This window comes from Brienomyrus brachyistius, unplaced genomic scaffold (genome assembly GCF_023856365.1).
Source record: "Brienomyrus brachyistius isolate T26 unplaced genomic scaffold, BBRACH_0.4 scaffold68, whole genome shotgun sequence".
Classification (NCBI taxonomy): domain Eukaryota; kingdom Metazoa; phylum Chordata; class Actinopteri; order Osteoglossiformes; family Mormyridae; genus Brienomyrus; species Brienomyrus brachyistius.
Window position 1 is genome coordinate 703,323 of NW_026042343.1, and position 15,958 is coordinate 719,280.

The window sequence follows — 15,958 nt, forward strand, 5'->3', positions numbered from 1 at the left end:
CAGAGTTTATTAATGGTCTCCATTTGTTGCTGAAACACAGTTAATCAATGACAATGATACACTTCATTCTACCCAGTAATGTTCTGACTGGTTTAAATCACCTTAATGGGTTGTTAATATGAAGAAAAGTATGTTTCATGATTAATGCTGTGTGTAATAACTTCAAATGCTGGTCCAGTTACCAGATTTTCTTGCAGATATGATCTAAAATTATATTGTTTGTTGATTAAATTATTTTTAACTGCTGTTTTCATTCAACAACAGAAAACTCAACCAACCCTTTCTGGTCATGATACTGTGTGACAGATAGACTGGATGACATGGGGCATCTTTTGTACCGTAACACTGGGCCATTACCACAATAGACTAATTGTAATAATAATAAGCTTATTTCCCAGGGTGCACCTCTTCCCCAATGGAGGTGCCATGGCTGAACGTGCAAATGATCTACCTTCATATTCAGGTTCAAGACATGCCATCAAACCCTAAGACGGTATCATTCCAGAGTGTGTTGTGACATGCGCACACATGGTGTAGGTGTAGGGCCTCGTTTTGCAGCCAGTACAGCGATGACAGGCACACGTCCTGCATGGCGGCCAGAGGGATTTAGAGCCCTTCCTCTCACAGAACAGTGGTCAGGTCACTACGGGATGCTGGTGGAGGAAAACGTTTCCTGACTCGCTCCTCCAAAACACCCCTCTGTAATACTCAGATCTGGTGACTCTGCAGGACATGGGAGATGCTCAGCTTCACTTTTATGTCCATCAGACCAGTCTGTCACCTGTCTTGCTGTGTGTATTGGTACATTATCATCCTGATACACGACACCATCTTCAGGGTACAATGTTTGAACCGTTGGGTGAACATGGTCCTCCAGAATGGTTCAATAGTCCATGGCAGTGATGTGACCATTTAGAACAAGTAATAGGCCCAGGAAATGGCATGATATCGCAGCCCAATATTGTCACTGATCCACCGCCATGCTGCAGCCGTCCGTAAGGGTGGTAAGTCTCTTTGGAGCTTCTCCACACCGCAACTCTCCCTGATGTGGGAAAGACGGTGAAGGTGGACTCAGTAGAGAACAATGCATGTTTCACATTGTCCGCAACTCATGATTTGCGCTGCTGGCACCATTAAAACCGACGTTTGTCATTGGCATCAGTGACCAAAGGTTTGACTATAGCCGCCCGACCATGAATACTGACCCTGTGCAGTGAACAGTGAACAGTTTTGATGGTAACAGGAGAGTTGAGGTGCAGATTTAATTCTGCAGTGACTTGGGCAGCCGTGCTTGTTTTTTGGATACAATCTGGGTTCGTACCCGGACGTCCCGTTCAGACGCCTTCCTCTTGCGCCCACAGTTACTCCTGTTGGCTTTTGTCCGTCCTTCGTGGTGGTGTGCTGGCATTACCCTGGGCACCATGGCTCTCTATACACCCCAAAGCCTTGCTGTCCTGGTCACAGATGTGCTAGTCAGATGCACACTAACAATTTGTAATTATAGGTGTGAAACCTTAAACACTATTTTGGCCAGCGTTTAAATTTCATAGGCCAGCCCCTTGATATCCTTGTGCAAACTCCACACACATGTGACCCAGGCGGAGACTCGAACCCGGGTCCCAGAGGTGTGAGGCAACAGTGCTAACCACTGCACCACCATGCCGCCCTACGCAAAAAATATCCGAGATATATTGACAGAATCAGCTGTTTTTTGCTATATGGTGTCTCTTCATTCATTACTATGGGCCTAAACCTAATGCCAGCTATGACGACCTTAACCCCTAACCAGCCCATAACCTTAAGTAATCAAAGTAAATACAAGACTTTTGGCATTTTTAGTTTTTTGATAAACGGTCCCCACAACATCAAAATAACAGTTTTTTTTATCACCTTCAGAGGGCATTTGGTCCTCACAATGTAATATATACATAACCCACACATACACGCACACAACACAATAGATATTCCCACTTATTGGCCAAGTTATCCAAGTAGAGATTTCAATTTTGAGGTTTCACCCGCACCAGGCATATGGCAGACATCCTCCTCCCCCCCCCCCCTCCCCCCCAGTTAAACAGCAATCCTCAATGCACCAGTCTAATTATAGTGAAACAAGCACTCTGTGATCCGCATTTCTGCAGGCGGGGGTGAACCCTCTCCAATTGAGTACGTGCCTTCACCCCTCCTGTCTTTATCCTCATCCCCCTGCACTGAATTATAAATGAACGTGATGCTTTATATAATATACATGCATATGTGATGCGAATCGGAGGAGCTCCTCGCCAGTCAATCCTCATTAGACCGTGAGCAAACCTCGTCGTCTGGTACAGGCCAGTAATTAGCATGAGTTTTGAAAGCCACTTATGAATTGACAGCTCATCAATTTCCATCTAAGAAATGTGTTCTTATATTTATGCATTTATTTATTTTCGCAATTTCCTGGCTCTACTCCGATCCAAAGTAATGTGAGGTGTAGCAGTCCGGGGAGCCGTACTGTACACCTGTGTTACTCAGAGATTTGAAGTTTCTCCTAACCCTCTATTTAGCTCTTAGGTCAATGACTTGCAGGTTAAAGACATCATTAAACCCTGTGTTTCCTGAACTGTTCCTTGTTCCCTGTCAAAATAACTTATGATCCATAGAGGGAGTGGATTATAAATGTGTTCCGGCCACGAGCTGTAAAAAGCCCATAATGCCGTTTTGCAGTCATCTATTTTCATTTCACATCACACTAGCTTTGTGGCAAGGGCCCTCTCAACATTTTCACATTTCTGAGCATTTGTCTGTTTCGCATTCTCCTTTTTCCTTCACAAGCTCTCTCTCTCTCTCTCTCTCTCTCTCTCTCTCTCAGCACCGTTGTTCTATACGCACTGGACATCAGGAGGCCGAGAAGTCAGCCAGGGACTCCATTTTCATTCATCCACAGCAAATTCCTCTAGTTTGGCCTAGGTTGACAGGGACAGCATTGCCTGCTGCAGGTAATGGACCACACAGTTCTGTAAATGCTTCAGTGGATTGTTGTCCTCTTCTAATACCTTCTCCGAGACCTCCAGTCATTCCATACATCTGTTATGTCCCAAAACCAGAACACAAGGCTAATTCTGCTGATTAGGACAGGCCTGTAGAGATAAATGCATTTACCTGTATGCTGCCCGATGACACCTTGCATCCTGGGAGACAGATTTCATGGCAGATACAAACCATGGGATGCAAATGGTAAGTCAAGTTGGAAATGGATGCTTAATGGGTATCGACCATAGCAAAAAGATCATGGAAGTGTCTATGTTGTAAGAATAATGGATACATGTCATAGCAGAAAAGAGGGAGCCACATGCAAGCTGGCCGTTAGTCAGTTTATTGAACAATGTGATGGACAGCAACAAGAGCTGGTAGATGATCATAGGGGGTGGGAAGCTGTGGTAATTGTTGAAGAAGAGGCAGGCAAAAAACGGTGTTAGAGAAACTGGCAAAAGATCCAAAATAGGGCAATTTGTAACCAAAATCCAGTCACAAGGCCGGAATCACCAAACCCCGAGCCAGACAACGCTATCGGTGCCCCGACAGAAGCAGGCAAAACAAGTAAATATAAAAAGGTGGATAATGAATCCAACAGGCGTTAATGATTCAGCGAACAGGGTAATGCTGCATTACGAGATCCTAGTCAGAAATTTCAACTGGATCAACTCCCTGAAGTCGGAACTCTGACTTGTGAACTCTAAGGAATCCATACAGCGCCGAGCGCAGTATGCAAGATGCCTGCGCCCTTCGTCAACAGAATGTAAAGCTGTAGTTTTATACTGATTATTAGCACTTATGTCTTATTTGTGACTCATTAAATCGGTCGTACACACAGTACTGTGCAATCGCTACCTGTGGACGTGCTGCTACGGTGTTTTTATGCACAAACTACCACATAATGTGTTGTTATCAACTGATATTGGTAACAATGTCTAACAATTAACCTGGCTAGAACTGGGGCCTGTTTCAGAAAGCAGGATTTCTTGTTTAGCTGGATAACTTGCTGGATGTAAGGTAATCAGCGAAATGTAAGTGAACGAAGAAAAGACATTGAAACTGATTAAATCTGACAAGTTTGAAACAGGTCCCTAGTACTTCTAAATGGCTTTCTGACTTTCTGTACTGGAACACAGTTAACTCAGGTGTGATGTCATTCCCAGTACCGAGTTCCGACCTCAAAGGTAAATAGAAAGCAGCATAATTGCATAACTGAGAATACCTGTAAACCTCTAGGCAGAGGAAGGTGAGAGCATGGCATTCTGGGTAGTGTAGTCCATTACCCCTGGTTCATGACAGGGGGCTGGGCTCCCTGGAAGGTCGCTTCTCTATCTAGCAGAGAGCAGTGGCATAAACTGATCGGCTCCTGTGGATTTCCTATGAATATGTGCATGAAGCCGTTCTGGAAGTGTCAGCTATGCAGAATGTAAATGTGCAAAATGTAAATGTAATCTGAAGCTGCCACTCAGTGCTGATTGCGTTGTTGCCAGAGGTGTGTGGGTCTGTTTGTCCCCAGTCTGACGGAGGGCTACTTCTCAGAGGGTGTGTATGACACACTGAGCCAGCAGGCACCACTGCCACCTGTTACCCTAAGTTAGGGGTCGGCTCTCTGCTGCCCTCTGCCACCTAGTAATCTGACCATAGGCTCTTCTAGACACTATTTTTGTCTCAACCCCCCTAAAAAATTATTAGTATAAATCCATTAAATTTGTATAGGCTTCATAGCCCTCATGCTTGAAAATGTTTATTGTGGGCAGCATCCCATAATCCTCCTTAGAAAGTGGACCCCTACTGACGACTGAGGCCCTCTAAGGGGCGAATCTTAGAATTACCCCCGATGTGACACTTACGAATGGTGCTAATGGTGGTGAGGATAATGAGGACGAAGGCTTTGATTGTCTTCCCCACTCTCACACCATTCCCGTGACATATCAGCTAGCCCCGTAGCTCTGGTTACAGTAGTGCCTGCCAGATGCGCACCTTGATCTAACGGCTGAGTCAATGAATATTTATTGACTAATTAGCAATCTTACAAAACAACCAAAAGATATTTGATATCATGTTCAAGTCCTATTCTTTGAATACTAACAGACAGGAGGCACGGAGACCCAGACCCTGTCCCATTGTGTGGCCCATCCACCCGTCAGCTGGTTATGCAGTACTGTTTTGTATTTTACAACTACAGTATAACGATATCTCAGTGCTCAGAGGCATTTCAGAAGTCCGGCTCGGCTTTAGTGCCTTCTGATTGGGTATCCTAGTCGGGTTTACGGTTGGGTGCATATATCCTATAACAACAACAACAACAGGGGCGGCATGGTGGTGCAGTGGTTAGCACTGTGGCCTCACACCTCTGGGACCTGGGTTCGAGTTTCCGCCTGGGTCACATGTGTGCGGAGTTTCGTGGGGTTTCCTCTCCGGTTTCCCACCACAGTCCAAAAACATGCCGAGGCTAATTGGAGTTGCTAAATTGCCCATAGGAGTGCGTGTGTGAGTGTGCCCTGTGATGGGCTGGCCTATCGACCCATCCTGGGTTGTTCCCTGCCTCGTGCCCATTGCTTCCGGGATAGGCTCCGGACCCCCCCGCGACCCAGTAGGGTAAGCGGTTTGGAAAATGGATGGATTATTGTTGTTATTATTATTGCTGTTGTTGCAACCATCGTCAACAATAATAATGATCTTTTTTTTATTATTAAGATAGACGTCCATTGAGTGTAACTGGTTTGGTCCAACTAACTGCGATATGAATCCGCAGGTCTGAGCACGCTGGCGCCGTTCACAATCAGTCCTTTGTTTGACTTGCCGTAATTAATGCAAAGAGCGAAGCGGCTGTGGAGTGGGTGTCAGCAGCACTGGGGCTGGGGGTTATTAAACAAGGACGTGGTGTGACTGGTCACGGTCCTGCGGGGACCGTTTTTAATCTCACCGACTCCCCCAGCAGCCCAAAGCTCAGGGCTATCGGCAAGAGCGGATCCCAATTACGCCGCTCGTCGGGGACGGCGCCCACGCTGTGTGTTCGGCTTTATGTAACCTGCAGGGAAAGCAGCACATCCACAGTTTTTTGTCATTACTGTGATAATAATTATTTCTAAACAGATGTCCCGCGAGCGGTGGTACGGACGGGTAACAGGTTAATTCCCCTTCCTTTTTATTTTACATACTAATTTTAACTACGGTTGCTGGCGCACAGTGAAGCGGCAGCGGTATCCCGGTTCACTTTGTGGGTTCAAAGAAGTCGTTGGACTCATTCGAAATACTGTATAATACAATTTAGAATCATTGTCTTTCTGTCAACAATAAGAATAAAACAAGCGTTAACTACTAAGCTTCTAGCTGCTGATTACCTCTGCCGATTTTTAACAGAACTTAAAAATTTAAATCTAAAGTTAACTTATTATTAAATTAGTAAAATGCTTATTTGTTTGTTTAATTATTCATTTTAAAGAAACTTCAGTTGAAGCTTTATGACAAGTTTAACTTTCTAAGTAAATAAATGAATTCCAAGTGTTCTTGCAACTAATTTCTGCTGTTCGTGATTTAGATAAAGTTGGGCAAATTTCTGTGTGGCTGAAAATGGATTCGCATTTATTTCAAGATATATATGAATCATTGATCTTTAACTGGGCAGAGAATAAAGTTATTCGAGATATCATAAAGTAATTTATGTTTTACTCAGTTGGTAATATCGGTTAATAAGTTATATAATATATGTTGTATGTAAAGGATCTCCAAAGTATTTATAGAAATCAAATGGCTGAAAGACATGTGACTTGACAACCCGGCATGTCAGCAGTGCCAAATCTATTAGGTTTTCTGTGGTAGCTGATTCTGTGGACTTTGGGGTACTAGTTTGGTATGAGAGCTGTATGGTTTGCTCACCAGTTTAAACTGCCTCGTTAGTGCAGCATCACCATCTGTTTCACAGTTCTTACTCGTCCCGTAAACTAGTTATCTTTTTTATTCCTATAGAAATGTTATAATTTAGACCAGTTAAAGACGACATAGCCGTAGCACCATATGACCAGACCAATTAAATTATGTTCTGTGCCGGGAATAATTGGCTGAATCTTGTCACATGACGCGTGCATCGTGGATGGGGGGTTGGCATTTTCGCTTCGGTATGGATTATGGTTGCACTTCATCCAAAGGCAAGATTGCATAGGAATCAGCTGACGATCCCTTACCCCTGTCTCCGTAACTCGCTGACCTTAGACCCCCCTCCCCATGTGTACGAACCACAGTGTGGTTCTGGCCAAGTTCGACGCAGTGCTGTCAGTGCCTCTCCAACCAGAAATGCTAAGCACAACATAATTGCTTATTTTCCTGGCTCTGTGGTTTTGGGCCGCTGGGCTGCATCGCAAGCTGTCACTATAGTAAAACTTTGCAAGAACTTTCCCACAAGCATATTAACACCCATGCAGACACAGATCTCAGTTGGGAAAGAAGCATTTAACAAAAAATCTGCTTTATTCGCTTTATCTGTTTCCGTGCTCCTGTGAAGTATAATGTGATGTGAGCTCACACTAGCCCCCATGGGATTTGCATGAACCCATCAACTCTTTATTTACACAGCCTAATCCTGCACTTATTGAGCATCTGGACTCTAAGCAATCATGCTAACAGCACATTGAGCTGAGGTCTCGACATATGGTCTCCACTGTACAGTCCCAAGGGGTGTTAAGTTACCTTGGGGGAATAGTGGAATTAGCGTGCGATACGGAAAGCCTGCGTGACTCCCAGTCATTAATCTGGAATGACTCTGTGGTTCCCCATTATTAATCCACAATTGTTCTGTAGCTAACAGTTTTTAATCCAGAATGATTCAGTGGATCCCACTCATAAATCTGGAATGAATGTAGTTTCCAGTGATTAATCCAGAATGGTGCTGCAGCTACCAGATATTAGTCCACAATGACTCTGTTGCTACCAGGTATTAATCCATAATGACTCTTTAGCTATGGGTCTTAATGAAGAATAACTCTGTGGCCACTAGTTATCAATCCAGAATGATTCCATAGGTACCAATCATTAATCCAGAATGATTCCATAGGTATCAATCATTAATCCAGATGACCGTGCGGGTACCCATCATTAGTCCAGAATGACAGTGCGGGTACCCGTTATTAGTCCAGAATGACCGTGCGGGTACCCGTCATTAGTCCAGAATGACCGTGCGGGTACCCGTCATTAGTCCAGAATGACAGTGCGGGTACCCGTCATTAATCCAGAATGACAGTGCGGGTACCCGTCATTAATCCAGAATGACAGTGCGGGTACCCGTCATTAGTCCAGAATGACTAGCAGTTATTAATCCACTATGCTCTCATTGGTATGGCGTATTTATCTGGAATAATGTTTGTTTACCTGTAAATAATGTTATGAGTCTAATGAAGTATGCATGCACTGCGACAGTACAGTGACCAGTGCTGATAGTCAGCACATGGTGGATGAGGGTCATCAAGCCCAAAATGTGCTGGGAAGACATCCAACCAATTTATGTTTTTTTAATGTCATTTTAACTGAAGTCGCTGTTTCAGTAACATCCATATAATTCTGCTTTTCTTTGTTCTTTCCCTGTATGAGTTCCGGTTGAACACTTTATAATGCAAATGCTGTAGACATTCCCCCCCAAGCAGCTCCTTCAGGACACGAGCTTTATTCACTCTCCTTCCTCTTAATGACACCGTTTCCTGTGAGGACCAGTGAACGGTGACGCAGAAGCACAGCAGCCGAGCACCGGGTGGACAGCTATTGATACTGACTGCAGCATGACTCGTGTGGAAGAACTCGCATTTCCAAGGACGGACGCTCGCAGAGAATGGGCCGGAACACAGCGCGAGATAAACCCGCTTTAGTCACCGTCCTGTGAAGTGCAAAGCAGGCCTTTCCTTCTCCATGCAGCGTTCGGGAATAAAAGGAGATAAAAATAAAATCCATATATTTCCAAGATGTTTTATCTTGAACACAGTAGAATAAAAAATAAAGTAGAAAATAGAATAAAAAGGGAAACTTTTCCCTGTAATTAGCCAAACAGCAATGCCCCCCCCCCCCCCCAGTTACCTTTTAATAAAACCATCTGCACGCTTTTCTTCTTAGAATGTGGGGTCTCGAGCCAGTTCCTTTGTCTGTGACGCCCACAGTGATTTTTTTAAGTAAGATGCAATAAGGGATCCTTCCAGCCTCCAGAAAACTGGGCAGTGACACATCGTAAACCTGGCACAAACTTTGACTGGGGGGAGCAGGGTGGCGTGAGAGGACTCGCAGGGGTGGTGGCGGCGAGCCCTGGCGTGTGCGGCCCGGTGCCGTGCCCCCCGAAAGACGCGCCATGATCGCAAAGACCCCCAGGCACTTGGAAACGATAAAGAGGTTTCCAGAGACAATACGAAGGAGCACTCCCAAAATAAACCCCGATCCTGCCCCCCCGGGTGGTGCACGGGTGACAGACACAGAGCCCCTTTGTGCCATCCTGCGTCAAAGCCGGCCAGTGGCACGACACTGTACAGTGAGTGTCTTTGGGGGGCTGCTGATTGGCTTGACTGCCAGTTGAGGCGCCAAAGTCGTATTTCTCAGATGGGGGGTTGATGCTTGGCTGCGGGTTTAGGGGGCGTTTGCCTTGGATGTCGTCCTTCCTGCCTGATGGAGCCTTAAAGTTTTTCGTGTCCATATCTGTGAGCACTGGGGGGGCGGGTAATTGAGGGGTACATGTGTACAGTTGTGCTCTCACCAACACCCCAGGCATTTTTTCTTTCTTTTTGATGAACGCTATGTCAGGAGGGTGCTGAGAGACAGAGATTACAGCTGATTGAAGCACTTAACGCCAAGCCAAGGACAGAGAGAAAGTGCCTGAGATCTTAATGAAGGAGTACAAGGGAAGGTCATTATCCACCCCAAAGAGCCCCCGCCCGTACCTCCGGGGGGGGGGGGGCGGCAGCTCAGTGGCAGCACTCCTCCCCAGTCCAAAACGGAGCACACGTCACTGGCATGACTGCGACCGACCATCATCTGACCTTCGATGGTCTAATCACAGGTTCTGCCTGTATCTCACTGCTGCAGACAACTTTGCTGTGTAAAAAAATGGATCACAGTGGGACCAGTTGTCCATTAAGTGTTATAGCCCTACTCGTTTTTTTTTGTCAATTTAATCTTCTCTGTACTTTCATTATTGTTTTTATAGAATATTTATTGGTTGCACTTTTCACATGACCCCTTCCCCTGTTCCTGTGCCCCTGTCCTTTACTTATCCATGCGCTCACTCTCTCTCTCTCTAAATCTGTCTCTCTCTTCTCTCTCTCTCCATCCACCTCCCCGACACGCACGGGAATTCCTGTCCCTCAGCTACCAGCGTGAGTCAGATCGATAACATTAAATAGAAAAGTACAGAAGGAAAAAAAAAATGTAAATCCTGTGAAGCACCGTAACAAAATAATATCAGATGAAAATCTATTCTGATAATTACTTGCAGCACTCTGATTAACTCGAATGTTTTTTGGGCCCCTGAGGGAAGGTGAAATACTTTGCCTAAATTGGGAATAAGGCAAAAATTGGGGGTGGGGGTGGGGAGGGGGGGTTGGGGTGGCAAACAGATAAATGTGCAAGCTATTACGGGAATGTCATGGTGGGATCATTGAGTGAAACACAATCTGGGCTGCGATATTTACGGCTCGCGTCTCGTATAGATGAGCTCAGCTAACATTTAATCAGTGCGCCGATTTCAATTTCTTCATTTTCGGAGCCGGGCCTTGTCCGTCTTCCCCACTAATAAATAGCTACTTACGGGCTAGGCCTAAGGCCTCCTCGAATTCAGGCATTTATTGAAGGCGAGGAAAACAGCAGACTGTATCGTCTCCAGACACGGGGAGAAAAACGAGAGCATAGAAAATATAAAAAGTCAGCCATAAAGGCAGCAGCGACAATACAGTATAATATGTATATTAACTGCAACACTTATAACTGTAATAAAAACTTTTATGATGTGAAAGGGTTGTCGAGATCTGGCAGGAGAGCATGTGAGAGGCAGACACACACACACACATACACACACACACATACACACATACGCATGCACACCTGTTTCGCTCTCATTGGGGGGATTTCACTTTAATTCAGTGTATTAACTCGCCTTAACTCCACCAACAAATCCAAACAAAGAAATAAAACCTCATAAGAAAATTCAGTTTTGTAACTTTTCGCTTAAAACAAGGCTGATGAATGGTTTGTGACTCGGTGGGTTAGGACTATGCCTATGCTCGGAAGGTTGCTGGTTCAAATCCCAGGAGTGGCGGAGTGGATTTGCTGTTGGGCCCCTGAGCGAGGCCCTTAACCCCAACGGCTCCAGGGACTGCCTGACCCCCCTTCTCAAAAACAAAAAAATGCATGTCACTTTGGATAAGAGCACCTGCTAAATAACATAAATGAAATTTTAACAAGGAAAAATTGTGGGAATCTCTTCATGAGGTCATGAATGTGTGTGTTCCTTGTGGGGACATTTCCCCCAGAAACGACCCCGTAATATGTGGCTGTGTGTGCTTGTAGGTGCACATGCATACAGGCAGCGGTGGACTGACCTGGCGCCTGCACTTCCCGGACGGCCTTCAGCGGAAGCGGCGAGGCAGCAACTGAGATCAGACGGAGAGACGGGTAATTTGTTACCGCCGTCATGTTTGTTATCACCTGTGGCCCAGAACACTGTTGGTTATTGTGTTTCAAATGCATGTACCCCCTCCCCCCCCCTTCTCCACATGCTATATGGGAGCAGCGGACGGGGGGGTCCCTCATGCTGGTTTACAGAAGCAGGGAGGGACACTGGAGGAGCCCAAGTTGTCATCTGCTAATTGATTACACTGCAGCAGAGCCCAGCATGTAAAAAGATTAATTATTCTGGCTACAACAATGGGCCATAGAAATCAAGGCTTGAGGCATTTTCCTGCTCTTTATTCTGTTTCATTACATGGCTGATTATTATTACAGTGTTTCTTATAGCAATAATAAAATGTACAATGTAATATAATAACACATTATATCTTTGAAAAAAAAGAGATACCTGTTTTTGCAAACCAGACACTAAACTTTCATATTGCAAGCATTGCACTGTTGTGAATTGCTTTATACATCCGATACCTAGAGTCAAACCAGTGCCTATAGAGTCAAAGAATCAGTAGATGACAATTAATCAGCTTTGAGCAATAGTAAAAGTGCTTCTGTTTTCCGCTTTGGTTTTGTCAAACCTCTTGTTTGGGGGTGGATGTGGTGTTACGACTGAAAAGTCAAAGTCTGGTAGAATTACTGGGCTATTTAAGGTAAGGACCCAACTTCAAAACTGAAAACTAAAAAACCTCAAAGGTTATGGCCTTATCACAGTATTGCAGTAATGTTGCCGATGTGAGATGTGTTCACCTCCCCCAGTCTTCAAATCTTCAGATTTTCTGAGATCATAATTGTGCCAGACTTGATTACAGCAGATTCTAAATATAAAGCCCTTAGTTTTATTAAAAATTCCATCCCTAACAACTTCAAATCAGATCAGGTGAAAATGATTATCTTAAAAGGTCACGCAATTTATTTAAAATAATTTCTCTCTGTACATAAAGAAGTTGCCTTCAGAGCAAAATGCTAATCGGCCCCAGCGATCACAGCGCGCGCGGAACGGGCTGGAGACGCGTCTGGAGAAAGGACGGACCGGCAGAAGGTTACGAGAACTTCTCAGAGCTGCTAATTATCCCAGCTGTGTGGCTCCTGGCAAAACACAATGTGCTTCGTACCACCCAGATTCAGCTCAGACAAGGCCCAGTTCTGGATGGAGTTCCCAGGTCAGGGGAACATGCTAGCTGTGTCCCGATTCAGAGCTTGCATCCTTCATACGGCGCTACCTATGTAGCCCTTGTAGGCCACGTCCGTCTGAAAATCTGTGCAGTGAATCTTGGGATATGTTGGGCAGCGGAGGAACCATTGGTTGCATCCTTCATGGCCTGGAGAAAAGAAGGAAGCATTTCTTGGCTGCATTTGAAGGAGCCTTCGAACCGGGGGAAGCCTTGTCGCGCCTCTGTGACGCATCCGGGCCTCGAATGCAGCTGTAGAAGGTTGCAACCCCTGAACTGGGAGCTAATGGCTGTGTTGGGTACCCAGTGTAGACAGCCATGACTCGATGGCTTATAAATATTATATCTTCCTTATGGGATCCATACCTTAGATGCTGGCCCACATGATCAATAGAAAGTGAAAGCATGGATGATGTGGTCAGATAGGGTGAAAATTTAGCTTTCAGGACTTAGCGTATAATATTGTGTTAGAAGCAGACCCCAGTGAACAGGAAAAACAGGCCTGCTCTCATCGCGGGCACTTAGGGTGCTGCTAACAGGATAGCTTCAGTTATAGCTCAGAGTGGGAATTTCATGGGAAGACAATTTCACAACAAGCCACCAGCAAGCTGTCATGAAAAACATACAGCAATTACTGCTGACGGGGAGCCTATCGAAGGAAAATCAAGCCGGACGTCTATAACACACTGGTGTGGGAGGATGAATCACTGCTACACCAGTGCTGAATTTGAAAGCCTTTTCTTTGCATATTAAAATTTCATTTTCCTGTCATCTGCACAGTACAGTTTTTAAAATGAAGAAATAAATCTCGGTGTATTATTGGTAGGTCTTAAGTATGACGCTATTTAGCTGAAAGCTTCTGCAAGCTGCTGACTCTGTTCCGTGAAACAACTGTTATTGTTTTTCTTCAGTCCCATCCAGCAAATTACAAGAAAATTAATGGAGGAAAGTTACACCCAGGTGCTACTACTTACTGAGAAAATCTAGCAGTCGCATAGCGTCAATAAAAACTGAAACTAGCTTAATACCGGAATGTGTGATGGTCGAAATGCAAAACCTGGTCAAGGTATTTGGTGACTCCCAGATTGTAAATGAGTTCTGGCACCACTGCCAGGGCAGGTGCAGGACAGGACACAGATGGCTTTCTGCTGCGCCAGTTAGTAACATCGCCACATCTGCAGGGCTTTCGCTGGGACAAATCTAATGAAGCACGTGTGCCCGGCCAGGCCTGGCTCCATCCATTACTGCTACGGGGGCCTGCTGCACAGCCAGACCCAGTAAATATCGATCCGTACTGATCAAAAAGAGCTCCCTCTATAACGTGTCATTCTGGCACCAGAAACATGCCTCATTTCGGCTGTATATATCATCTGTTTGCTCTCATTGCCGATTATGCCAGAGATTTGGATCAGCCTGGCTCATCCCAGGCAGCCGTTTCAAGCATCTTAACCAAATTATATCCCTTATATGTCTCCAGGCTACTTTGAAGTGGCTCTATGGATACCTGCTTCTGACTAACATTTCCAAAATGGTGCTGTTACTGTGTCTCTTCTGGGCTCTTTTATAGTCCCATTAATACAAAACCTGGCCCAAGAAATGCAATCATACTTTATTACTGGGCCTTGAGATAACTATGTTTTGTTTGCGTATTTGTTAATACTAAACAAAATTACACAGATTAAGTATATGGGCGGCATATTAATCTTCTGCTGTGCGATTCCTTTGATTTTGTCCTGCATTGGTCTTACTTAGTCCTTTCATTAAGACTGAAATGGGTTCGTCCCTCTGCCATATTCGTCTTATATGGCTCTATTATCTTTCTGTGATCTTATTTTGTTTCTCTTATTTTGTTTACCCACCGTTTGCTAGTTTTCTATTTGCACATCTGTGTTTTGTTGTTGTTTTTTCTTTTTTATTCCCCCCCCTTCCCCTTCCCCCCCCCCCCCCCCCCCCCCCAAGCTGTCACAACAGCATGTGTTGCATTTTCACATTCGGTTTCATTTATCAGCTGATTTATCAGGAATGACACCGTTTCGGTTTCAGCCGCCCATCTCCTTGGACCTTGGCACCCGCTCCTGTCGGTTCTGTGACCCTCTCGTTAATGAGGAGCCCCTGCACAGGTCACGGAATTGGGACTGAGGGTCACCGTGGGACGTCACCTTCGCCGGATCAGTGTGAAAGCCGTTAGTGTCTATGACTCGAGTGCCACCGCGTCAGCTACTTGGCGGGATGGTGACACGTCTAAAGACATTCTGGAAGGGCATAGAACAAAGGAATAATTGCAACAGTTCCAATACGTGACGGTCTTGGCACCCATCGTCGATACCTTTTATTCAGATATCATGTCTCCTTTCCGTCTCCGTCTCTTACACCGTTATCACAGAATAAATTCATGAAACAGAACCTTTCGCCACCCCCTCAGCCTGTGTATGCTCTGTGTGTTCCCTAGTTTTAATCTCTTTCCTTGGGAATGAATTGCGTGCTAATTCCCACTGGGTGCCCTGCCTCTGTGTTCACCCTGTGAGTTATGTTCTCCTCCTCTGTTGTTTACAGACTATCCGTTATCTCAGTTACTGCGCACAAAGCCTCTTATTCAAGGAAGCCTCTGTAGAATGTAACCTTAACCAGGGTAAGAATGCCCATTCTTTATGCATTCCGACAGTTTTCATGCATGAAAGTAAACAAACCAAAGTCATACAAGAAGGATGGCAGGCGCTGCAGTCAGATATTATATACTGTAAATGAGTTGCCACCGGTGGTAGGTTTGTGTCTATATGGTGAGAAATCCCATTTGATGACCCTAGATGGTGATATGGGGGGTCGGATGGGGGGGTTGTGTGTGTAATTTTTTTAGATGTTATTTTGACGTTGTGGTTTTTGGGTGGCATACTGGGTCAAGACCTGTAAAAAATGACACATGGGAGGTACAGTGATCGGCCTCCCATTCCATCACCATTCAGCGAAATGGGCTCTGGGCCTGCTTCTGTCATCTGTCTGACCTCAGATCAGCCCCTGAGCTACCAGCCTGGCTTTCTGTGCTGTGCATACAGCAATGACTCATGTGTCATTATATATTATATAACAGAAGAACACAAGATCGGCACTGGTCTCTGCTCTCCTTGCAGTTA

At 45.1% G+C, this 15,958-nt stretch overlaps 1 long non-coding RNA gene across 2 annotated transcripts; it reads left to right on the top strand.

The window, feature by feature from the left end:
* The first annotated feature begins 5,524 nt into the window (after nt 1-5,524).
* LOC125725503 (uncharacterized) lies at nt 5,525-14,950 on the top strand. Of its 2 annotated transcripts, none has more exons than XR_007387509.1 (3): nt 5,525-5,613; nt 11,548-11,652; nt 14,874-14,950. It is a non-coding gene; the product is annotated as an uncharacterized LOC125725503 (long non-coding RNA). The 2 variants fall into 2 exon arrangements; XR_007387508.1 differs by lacking the exon at nt 14,874-14,950 and adding an exon at nt 11,771-11,959.
* Nucleotides 14,951-15,958: the final 1,008 nt, after the last annotated feature.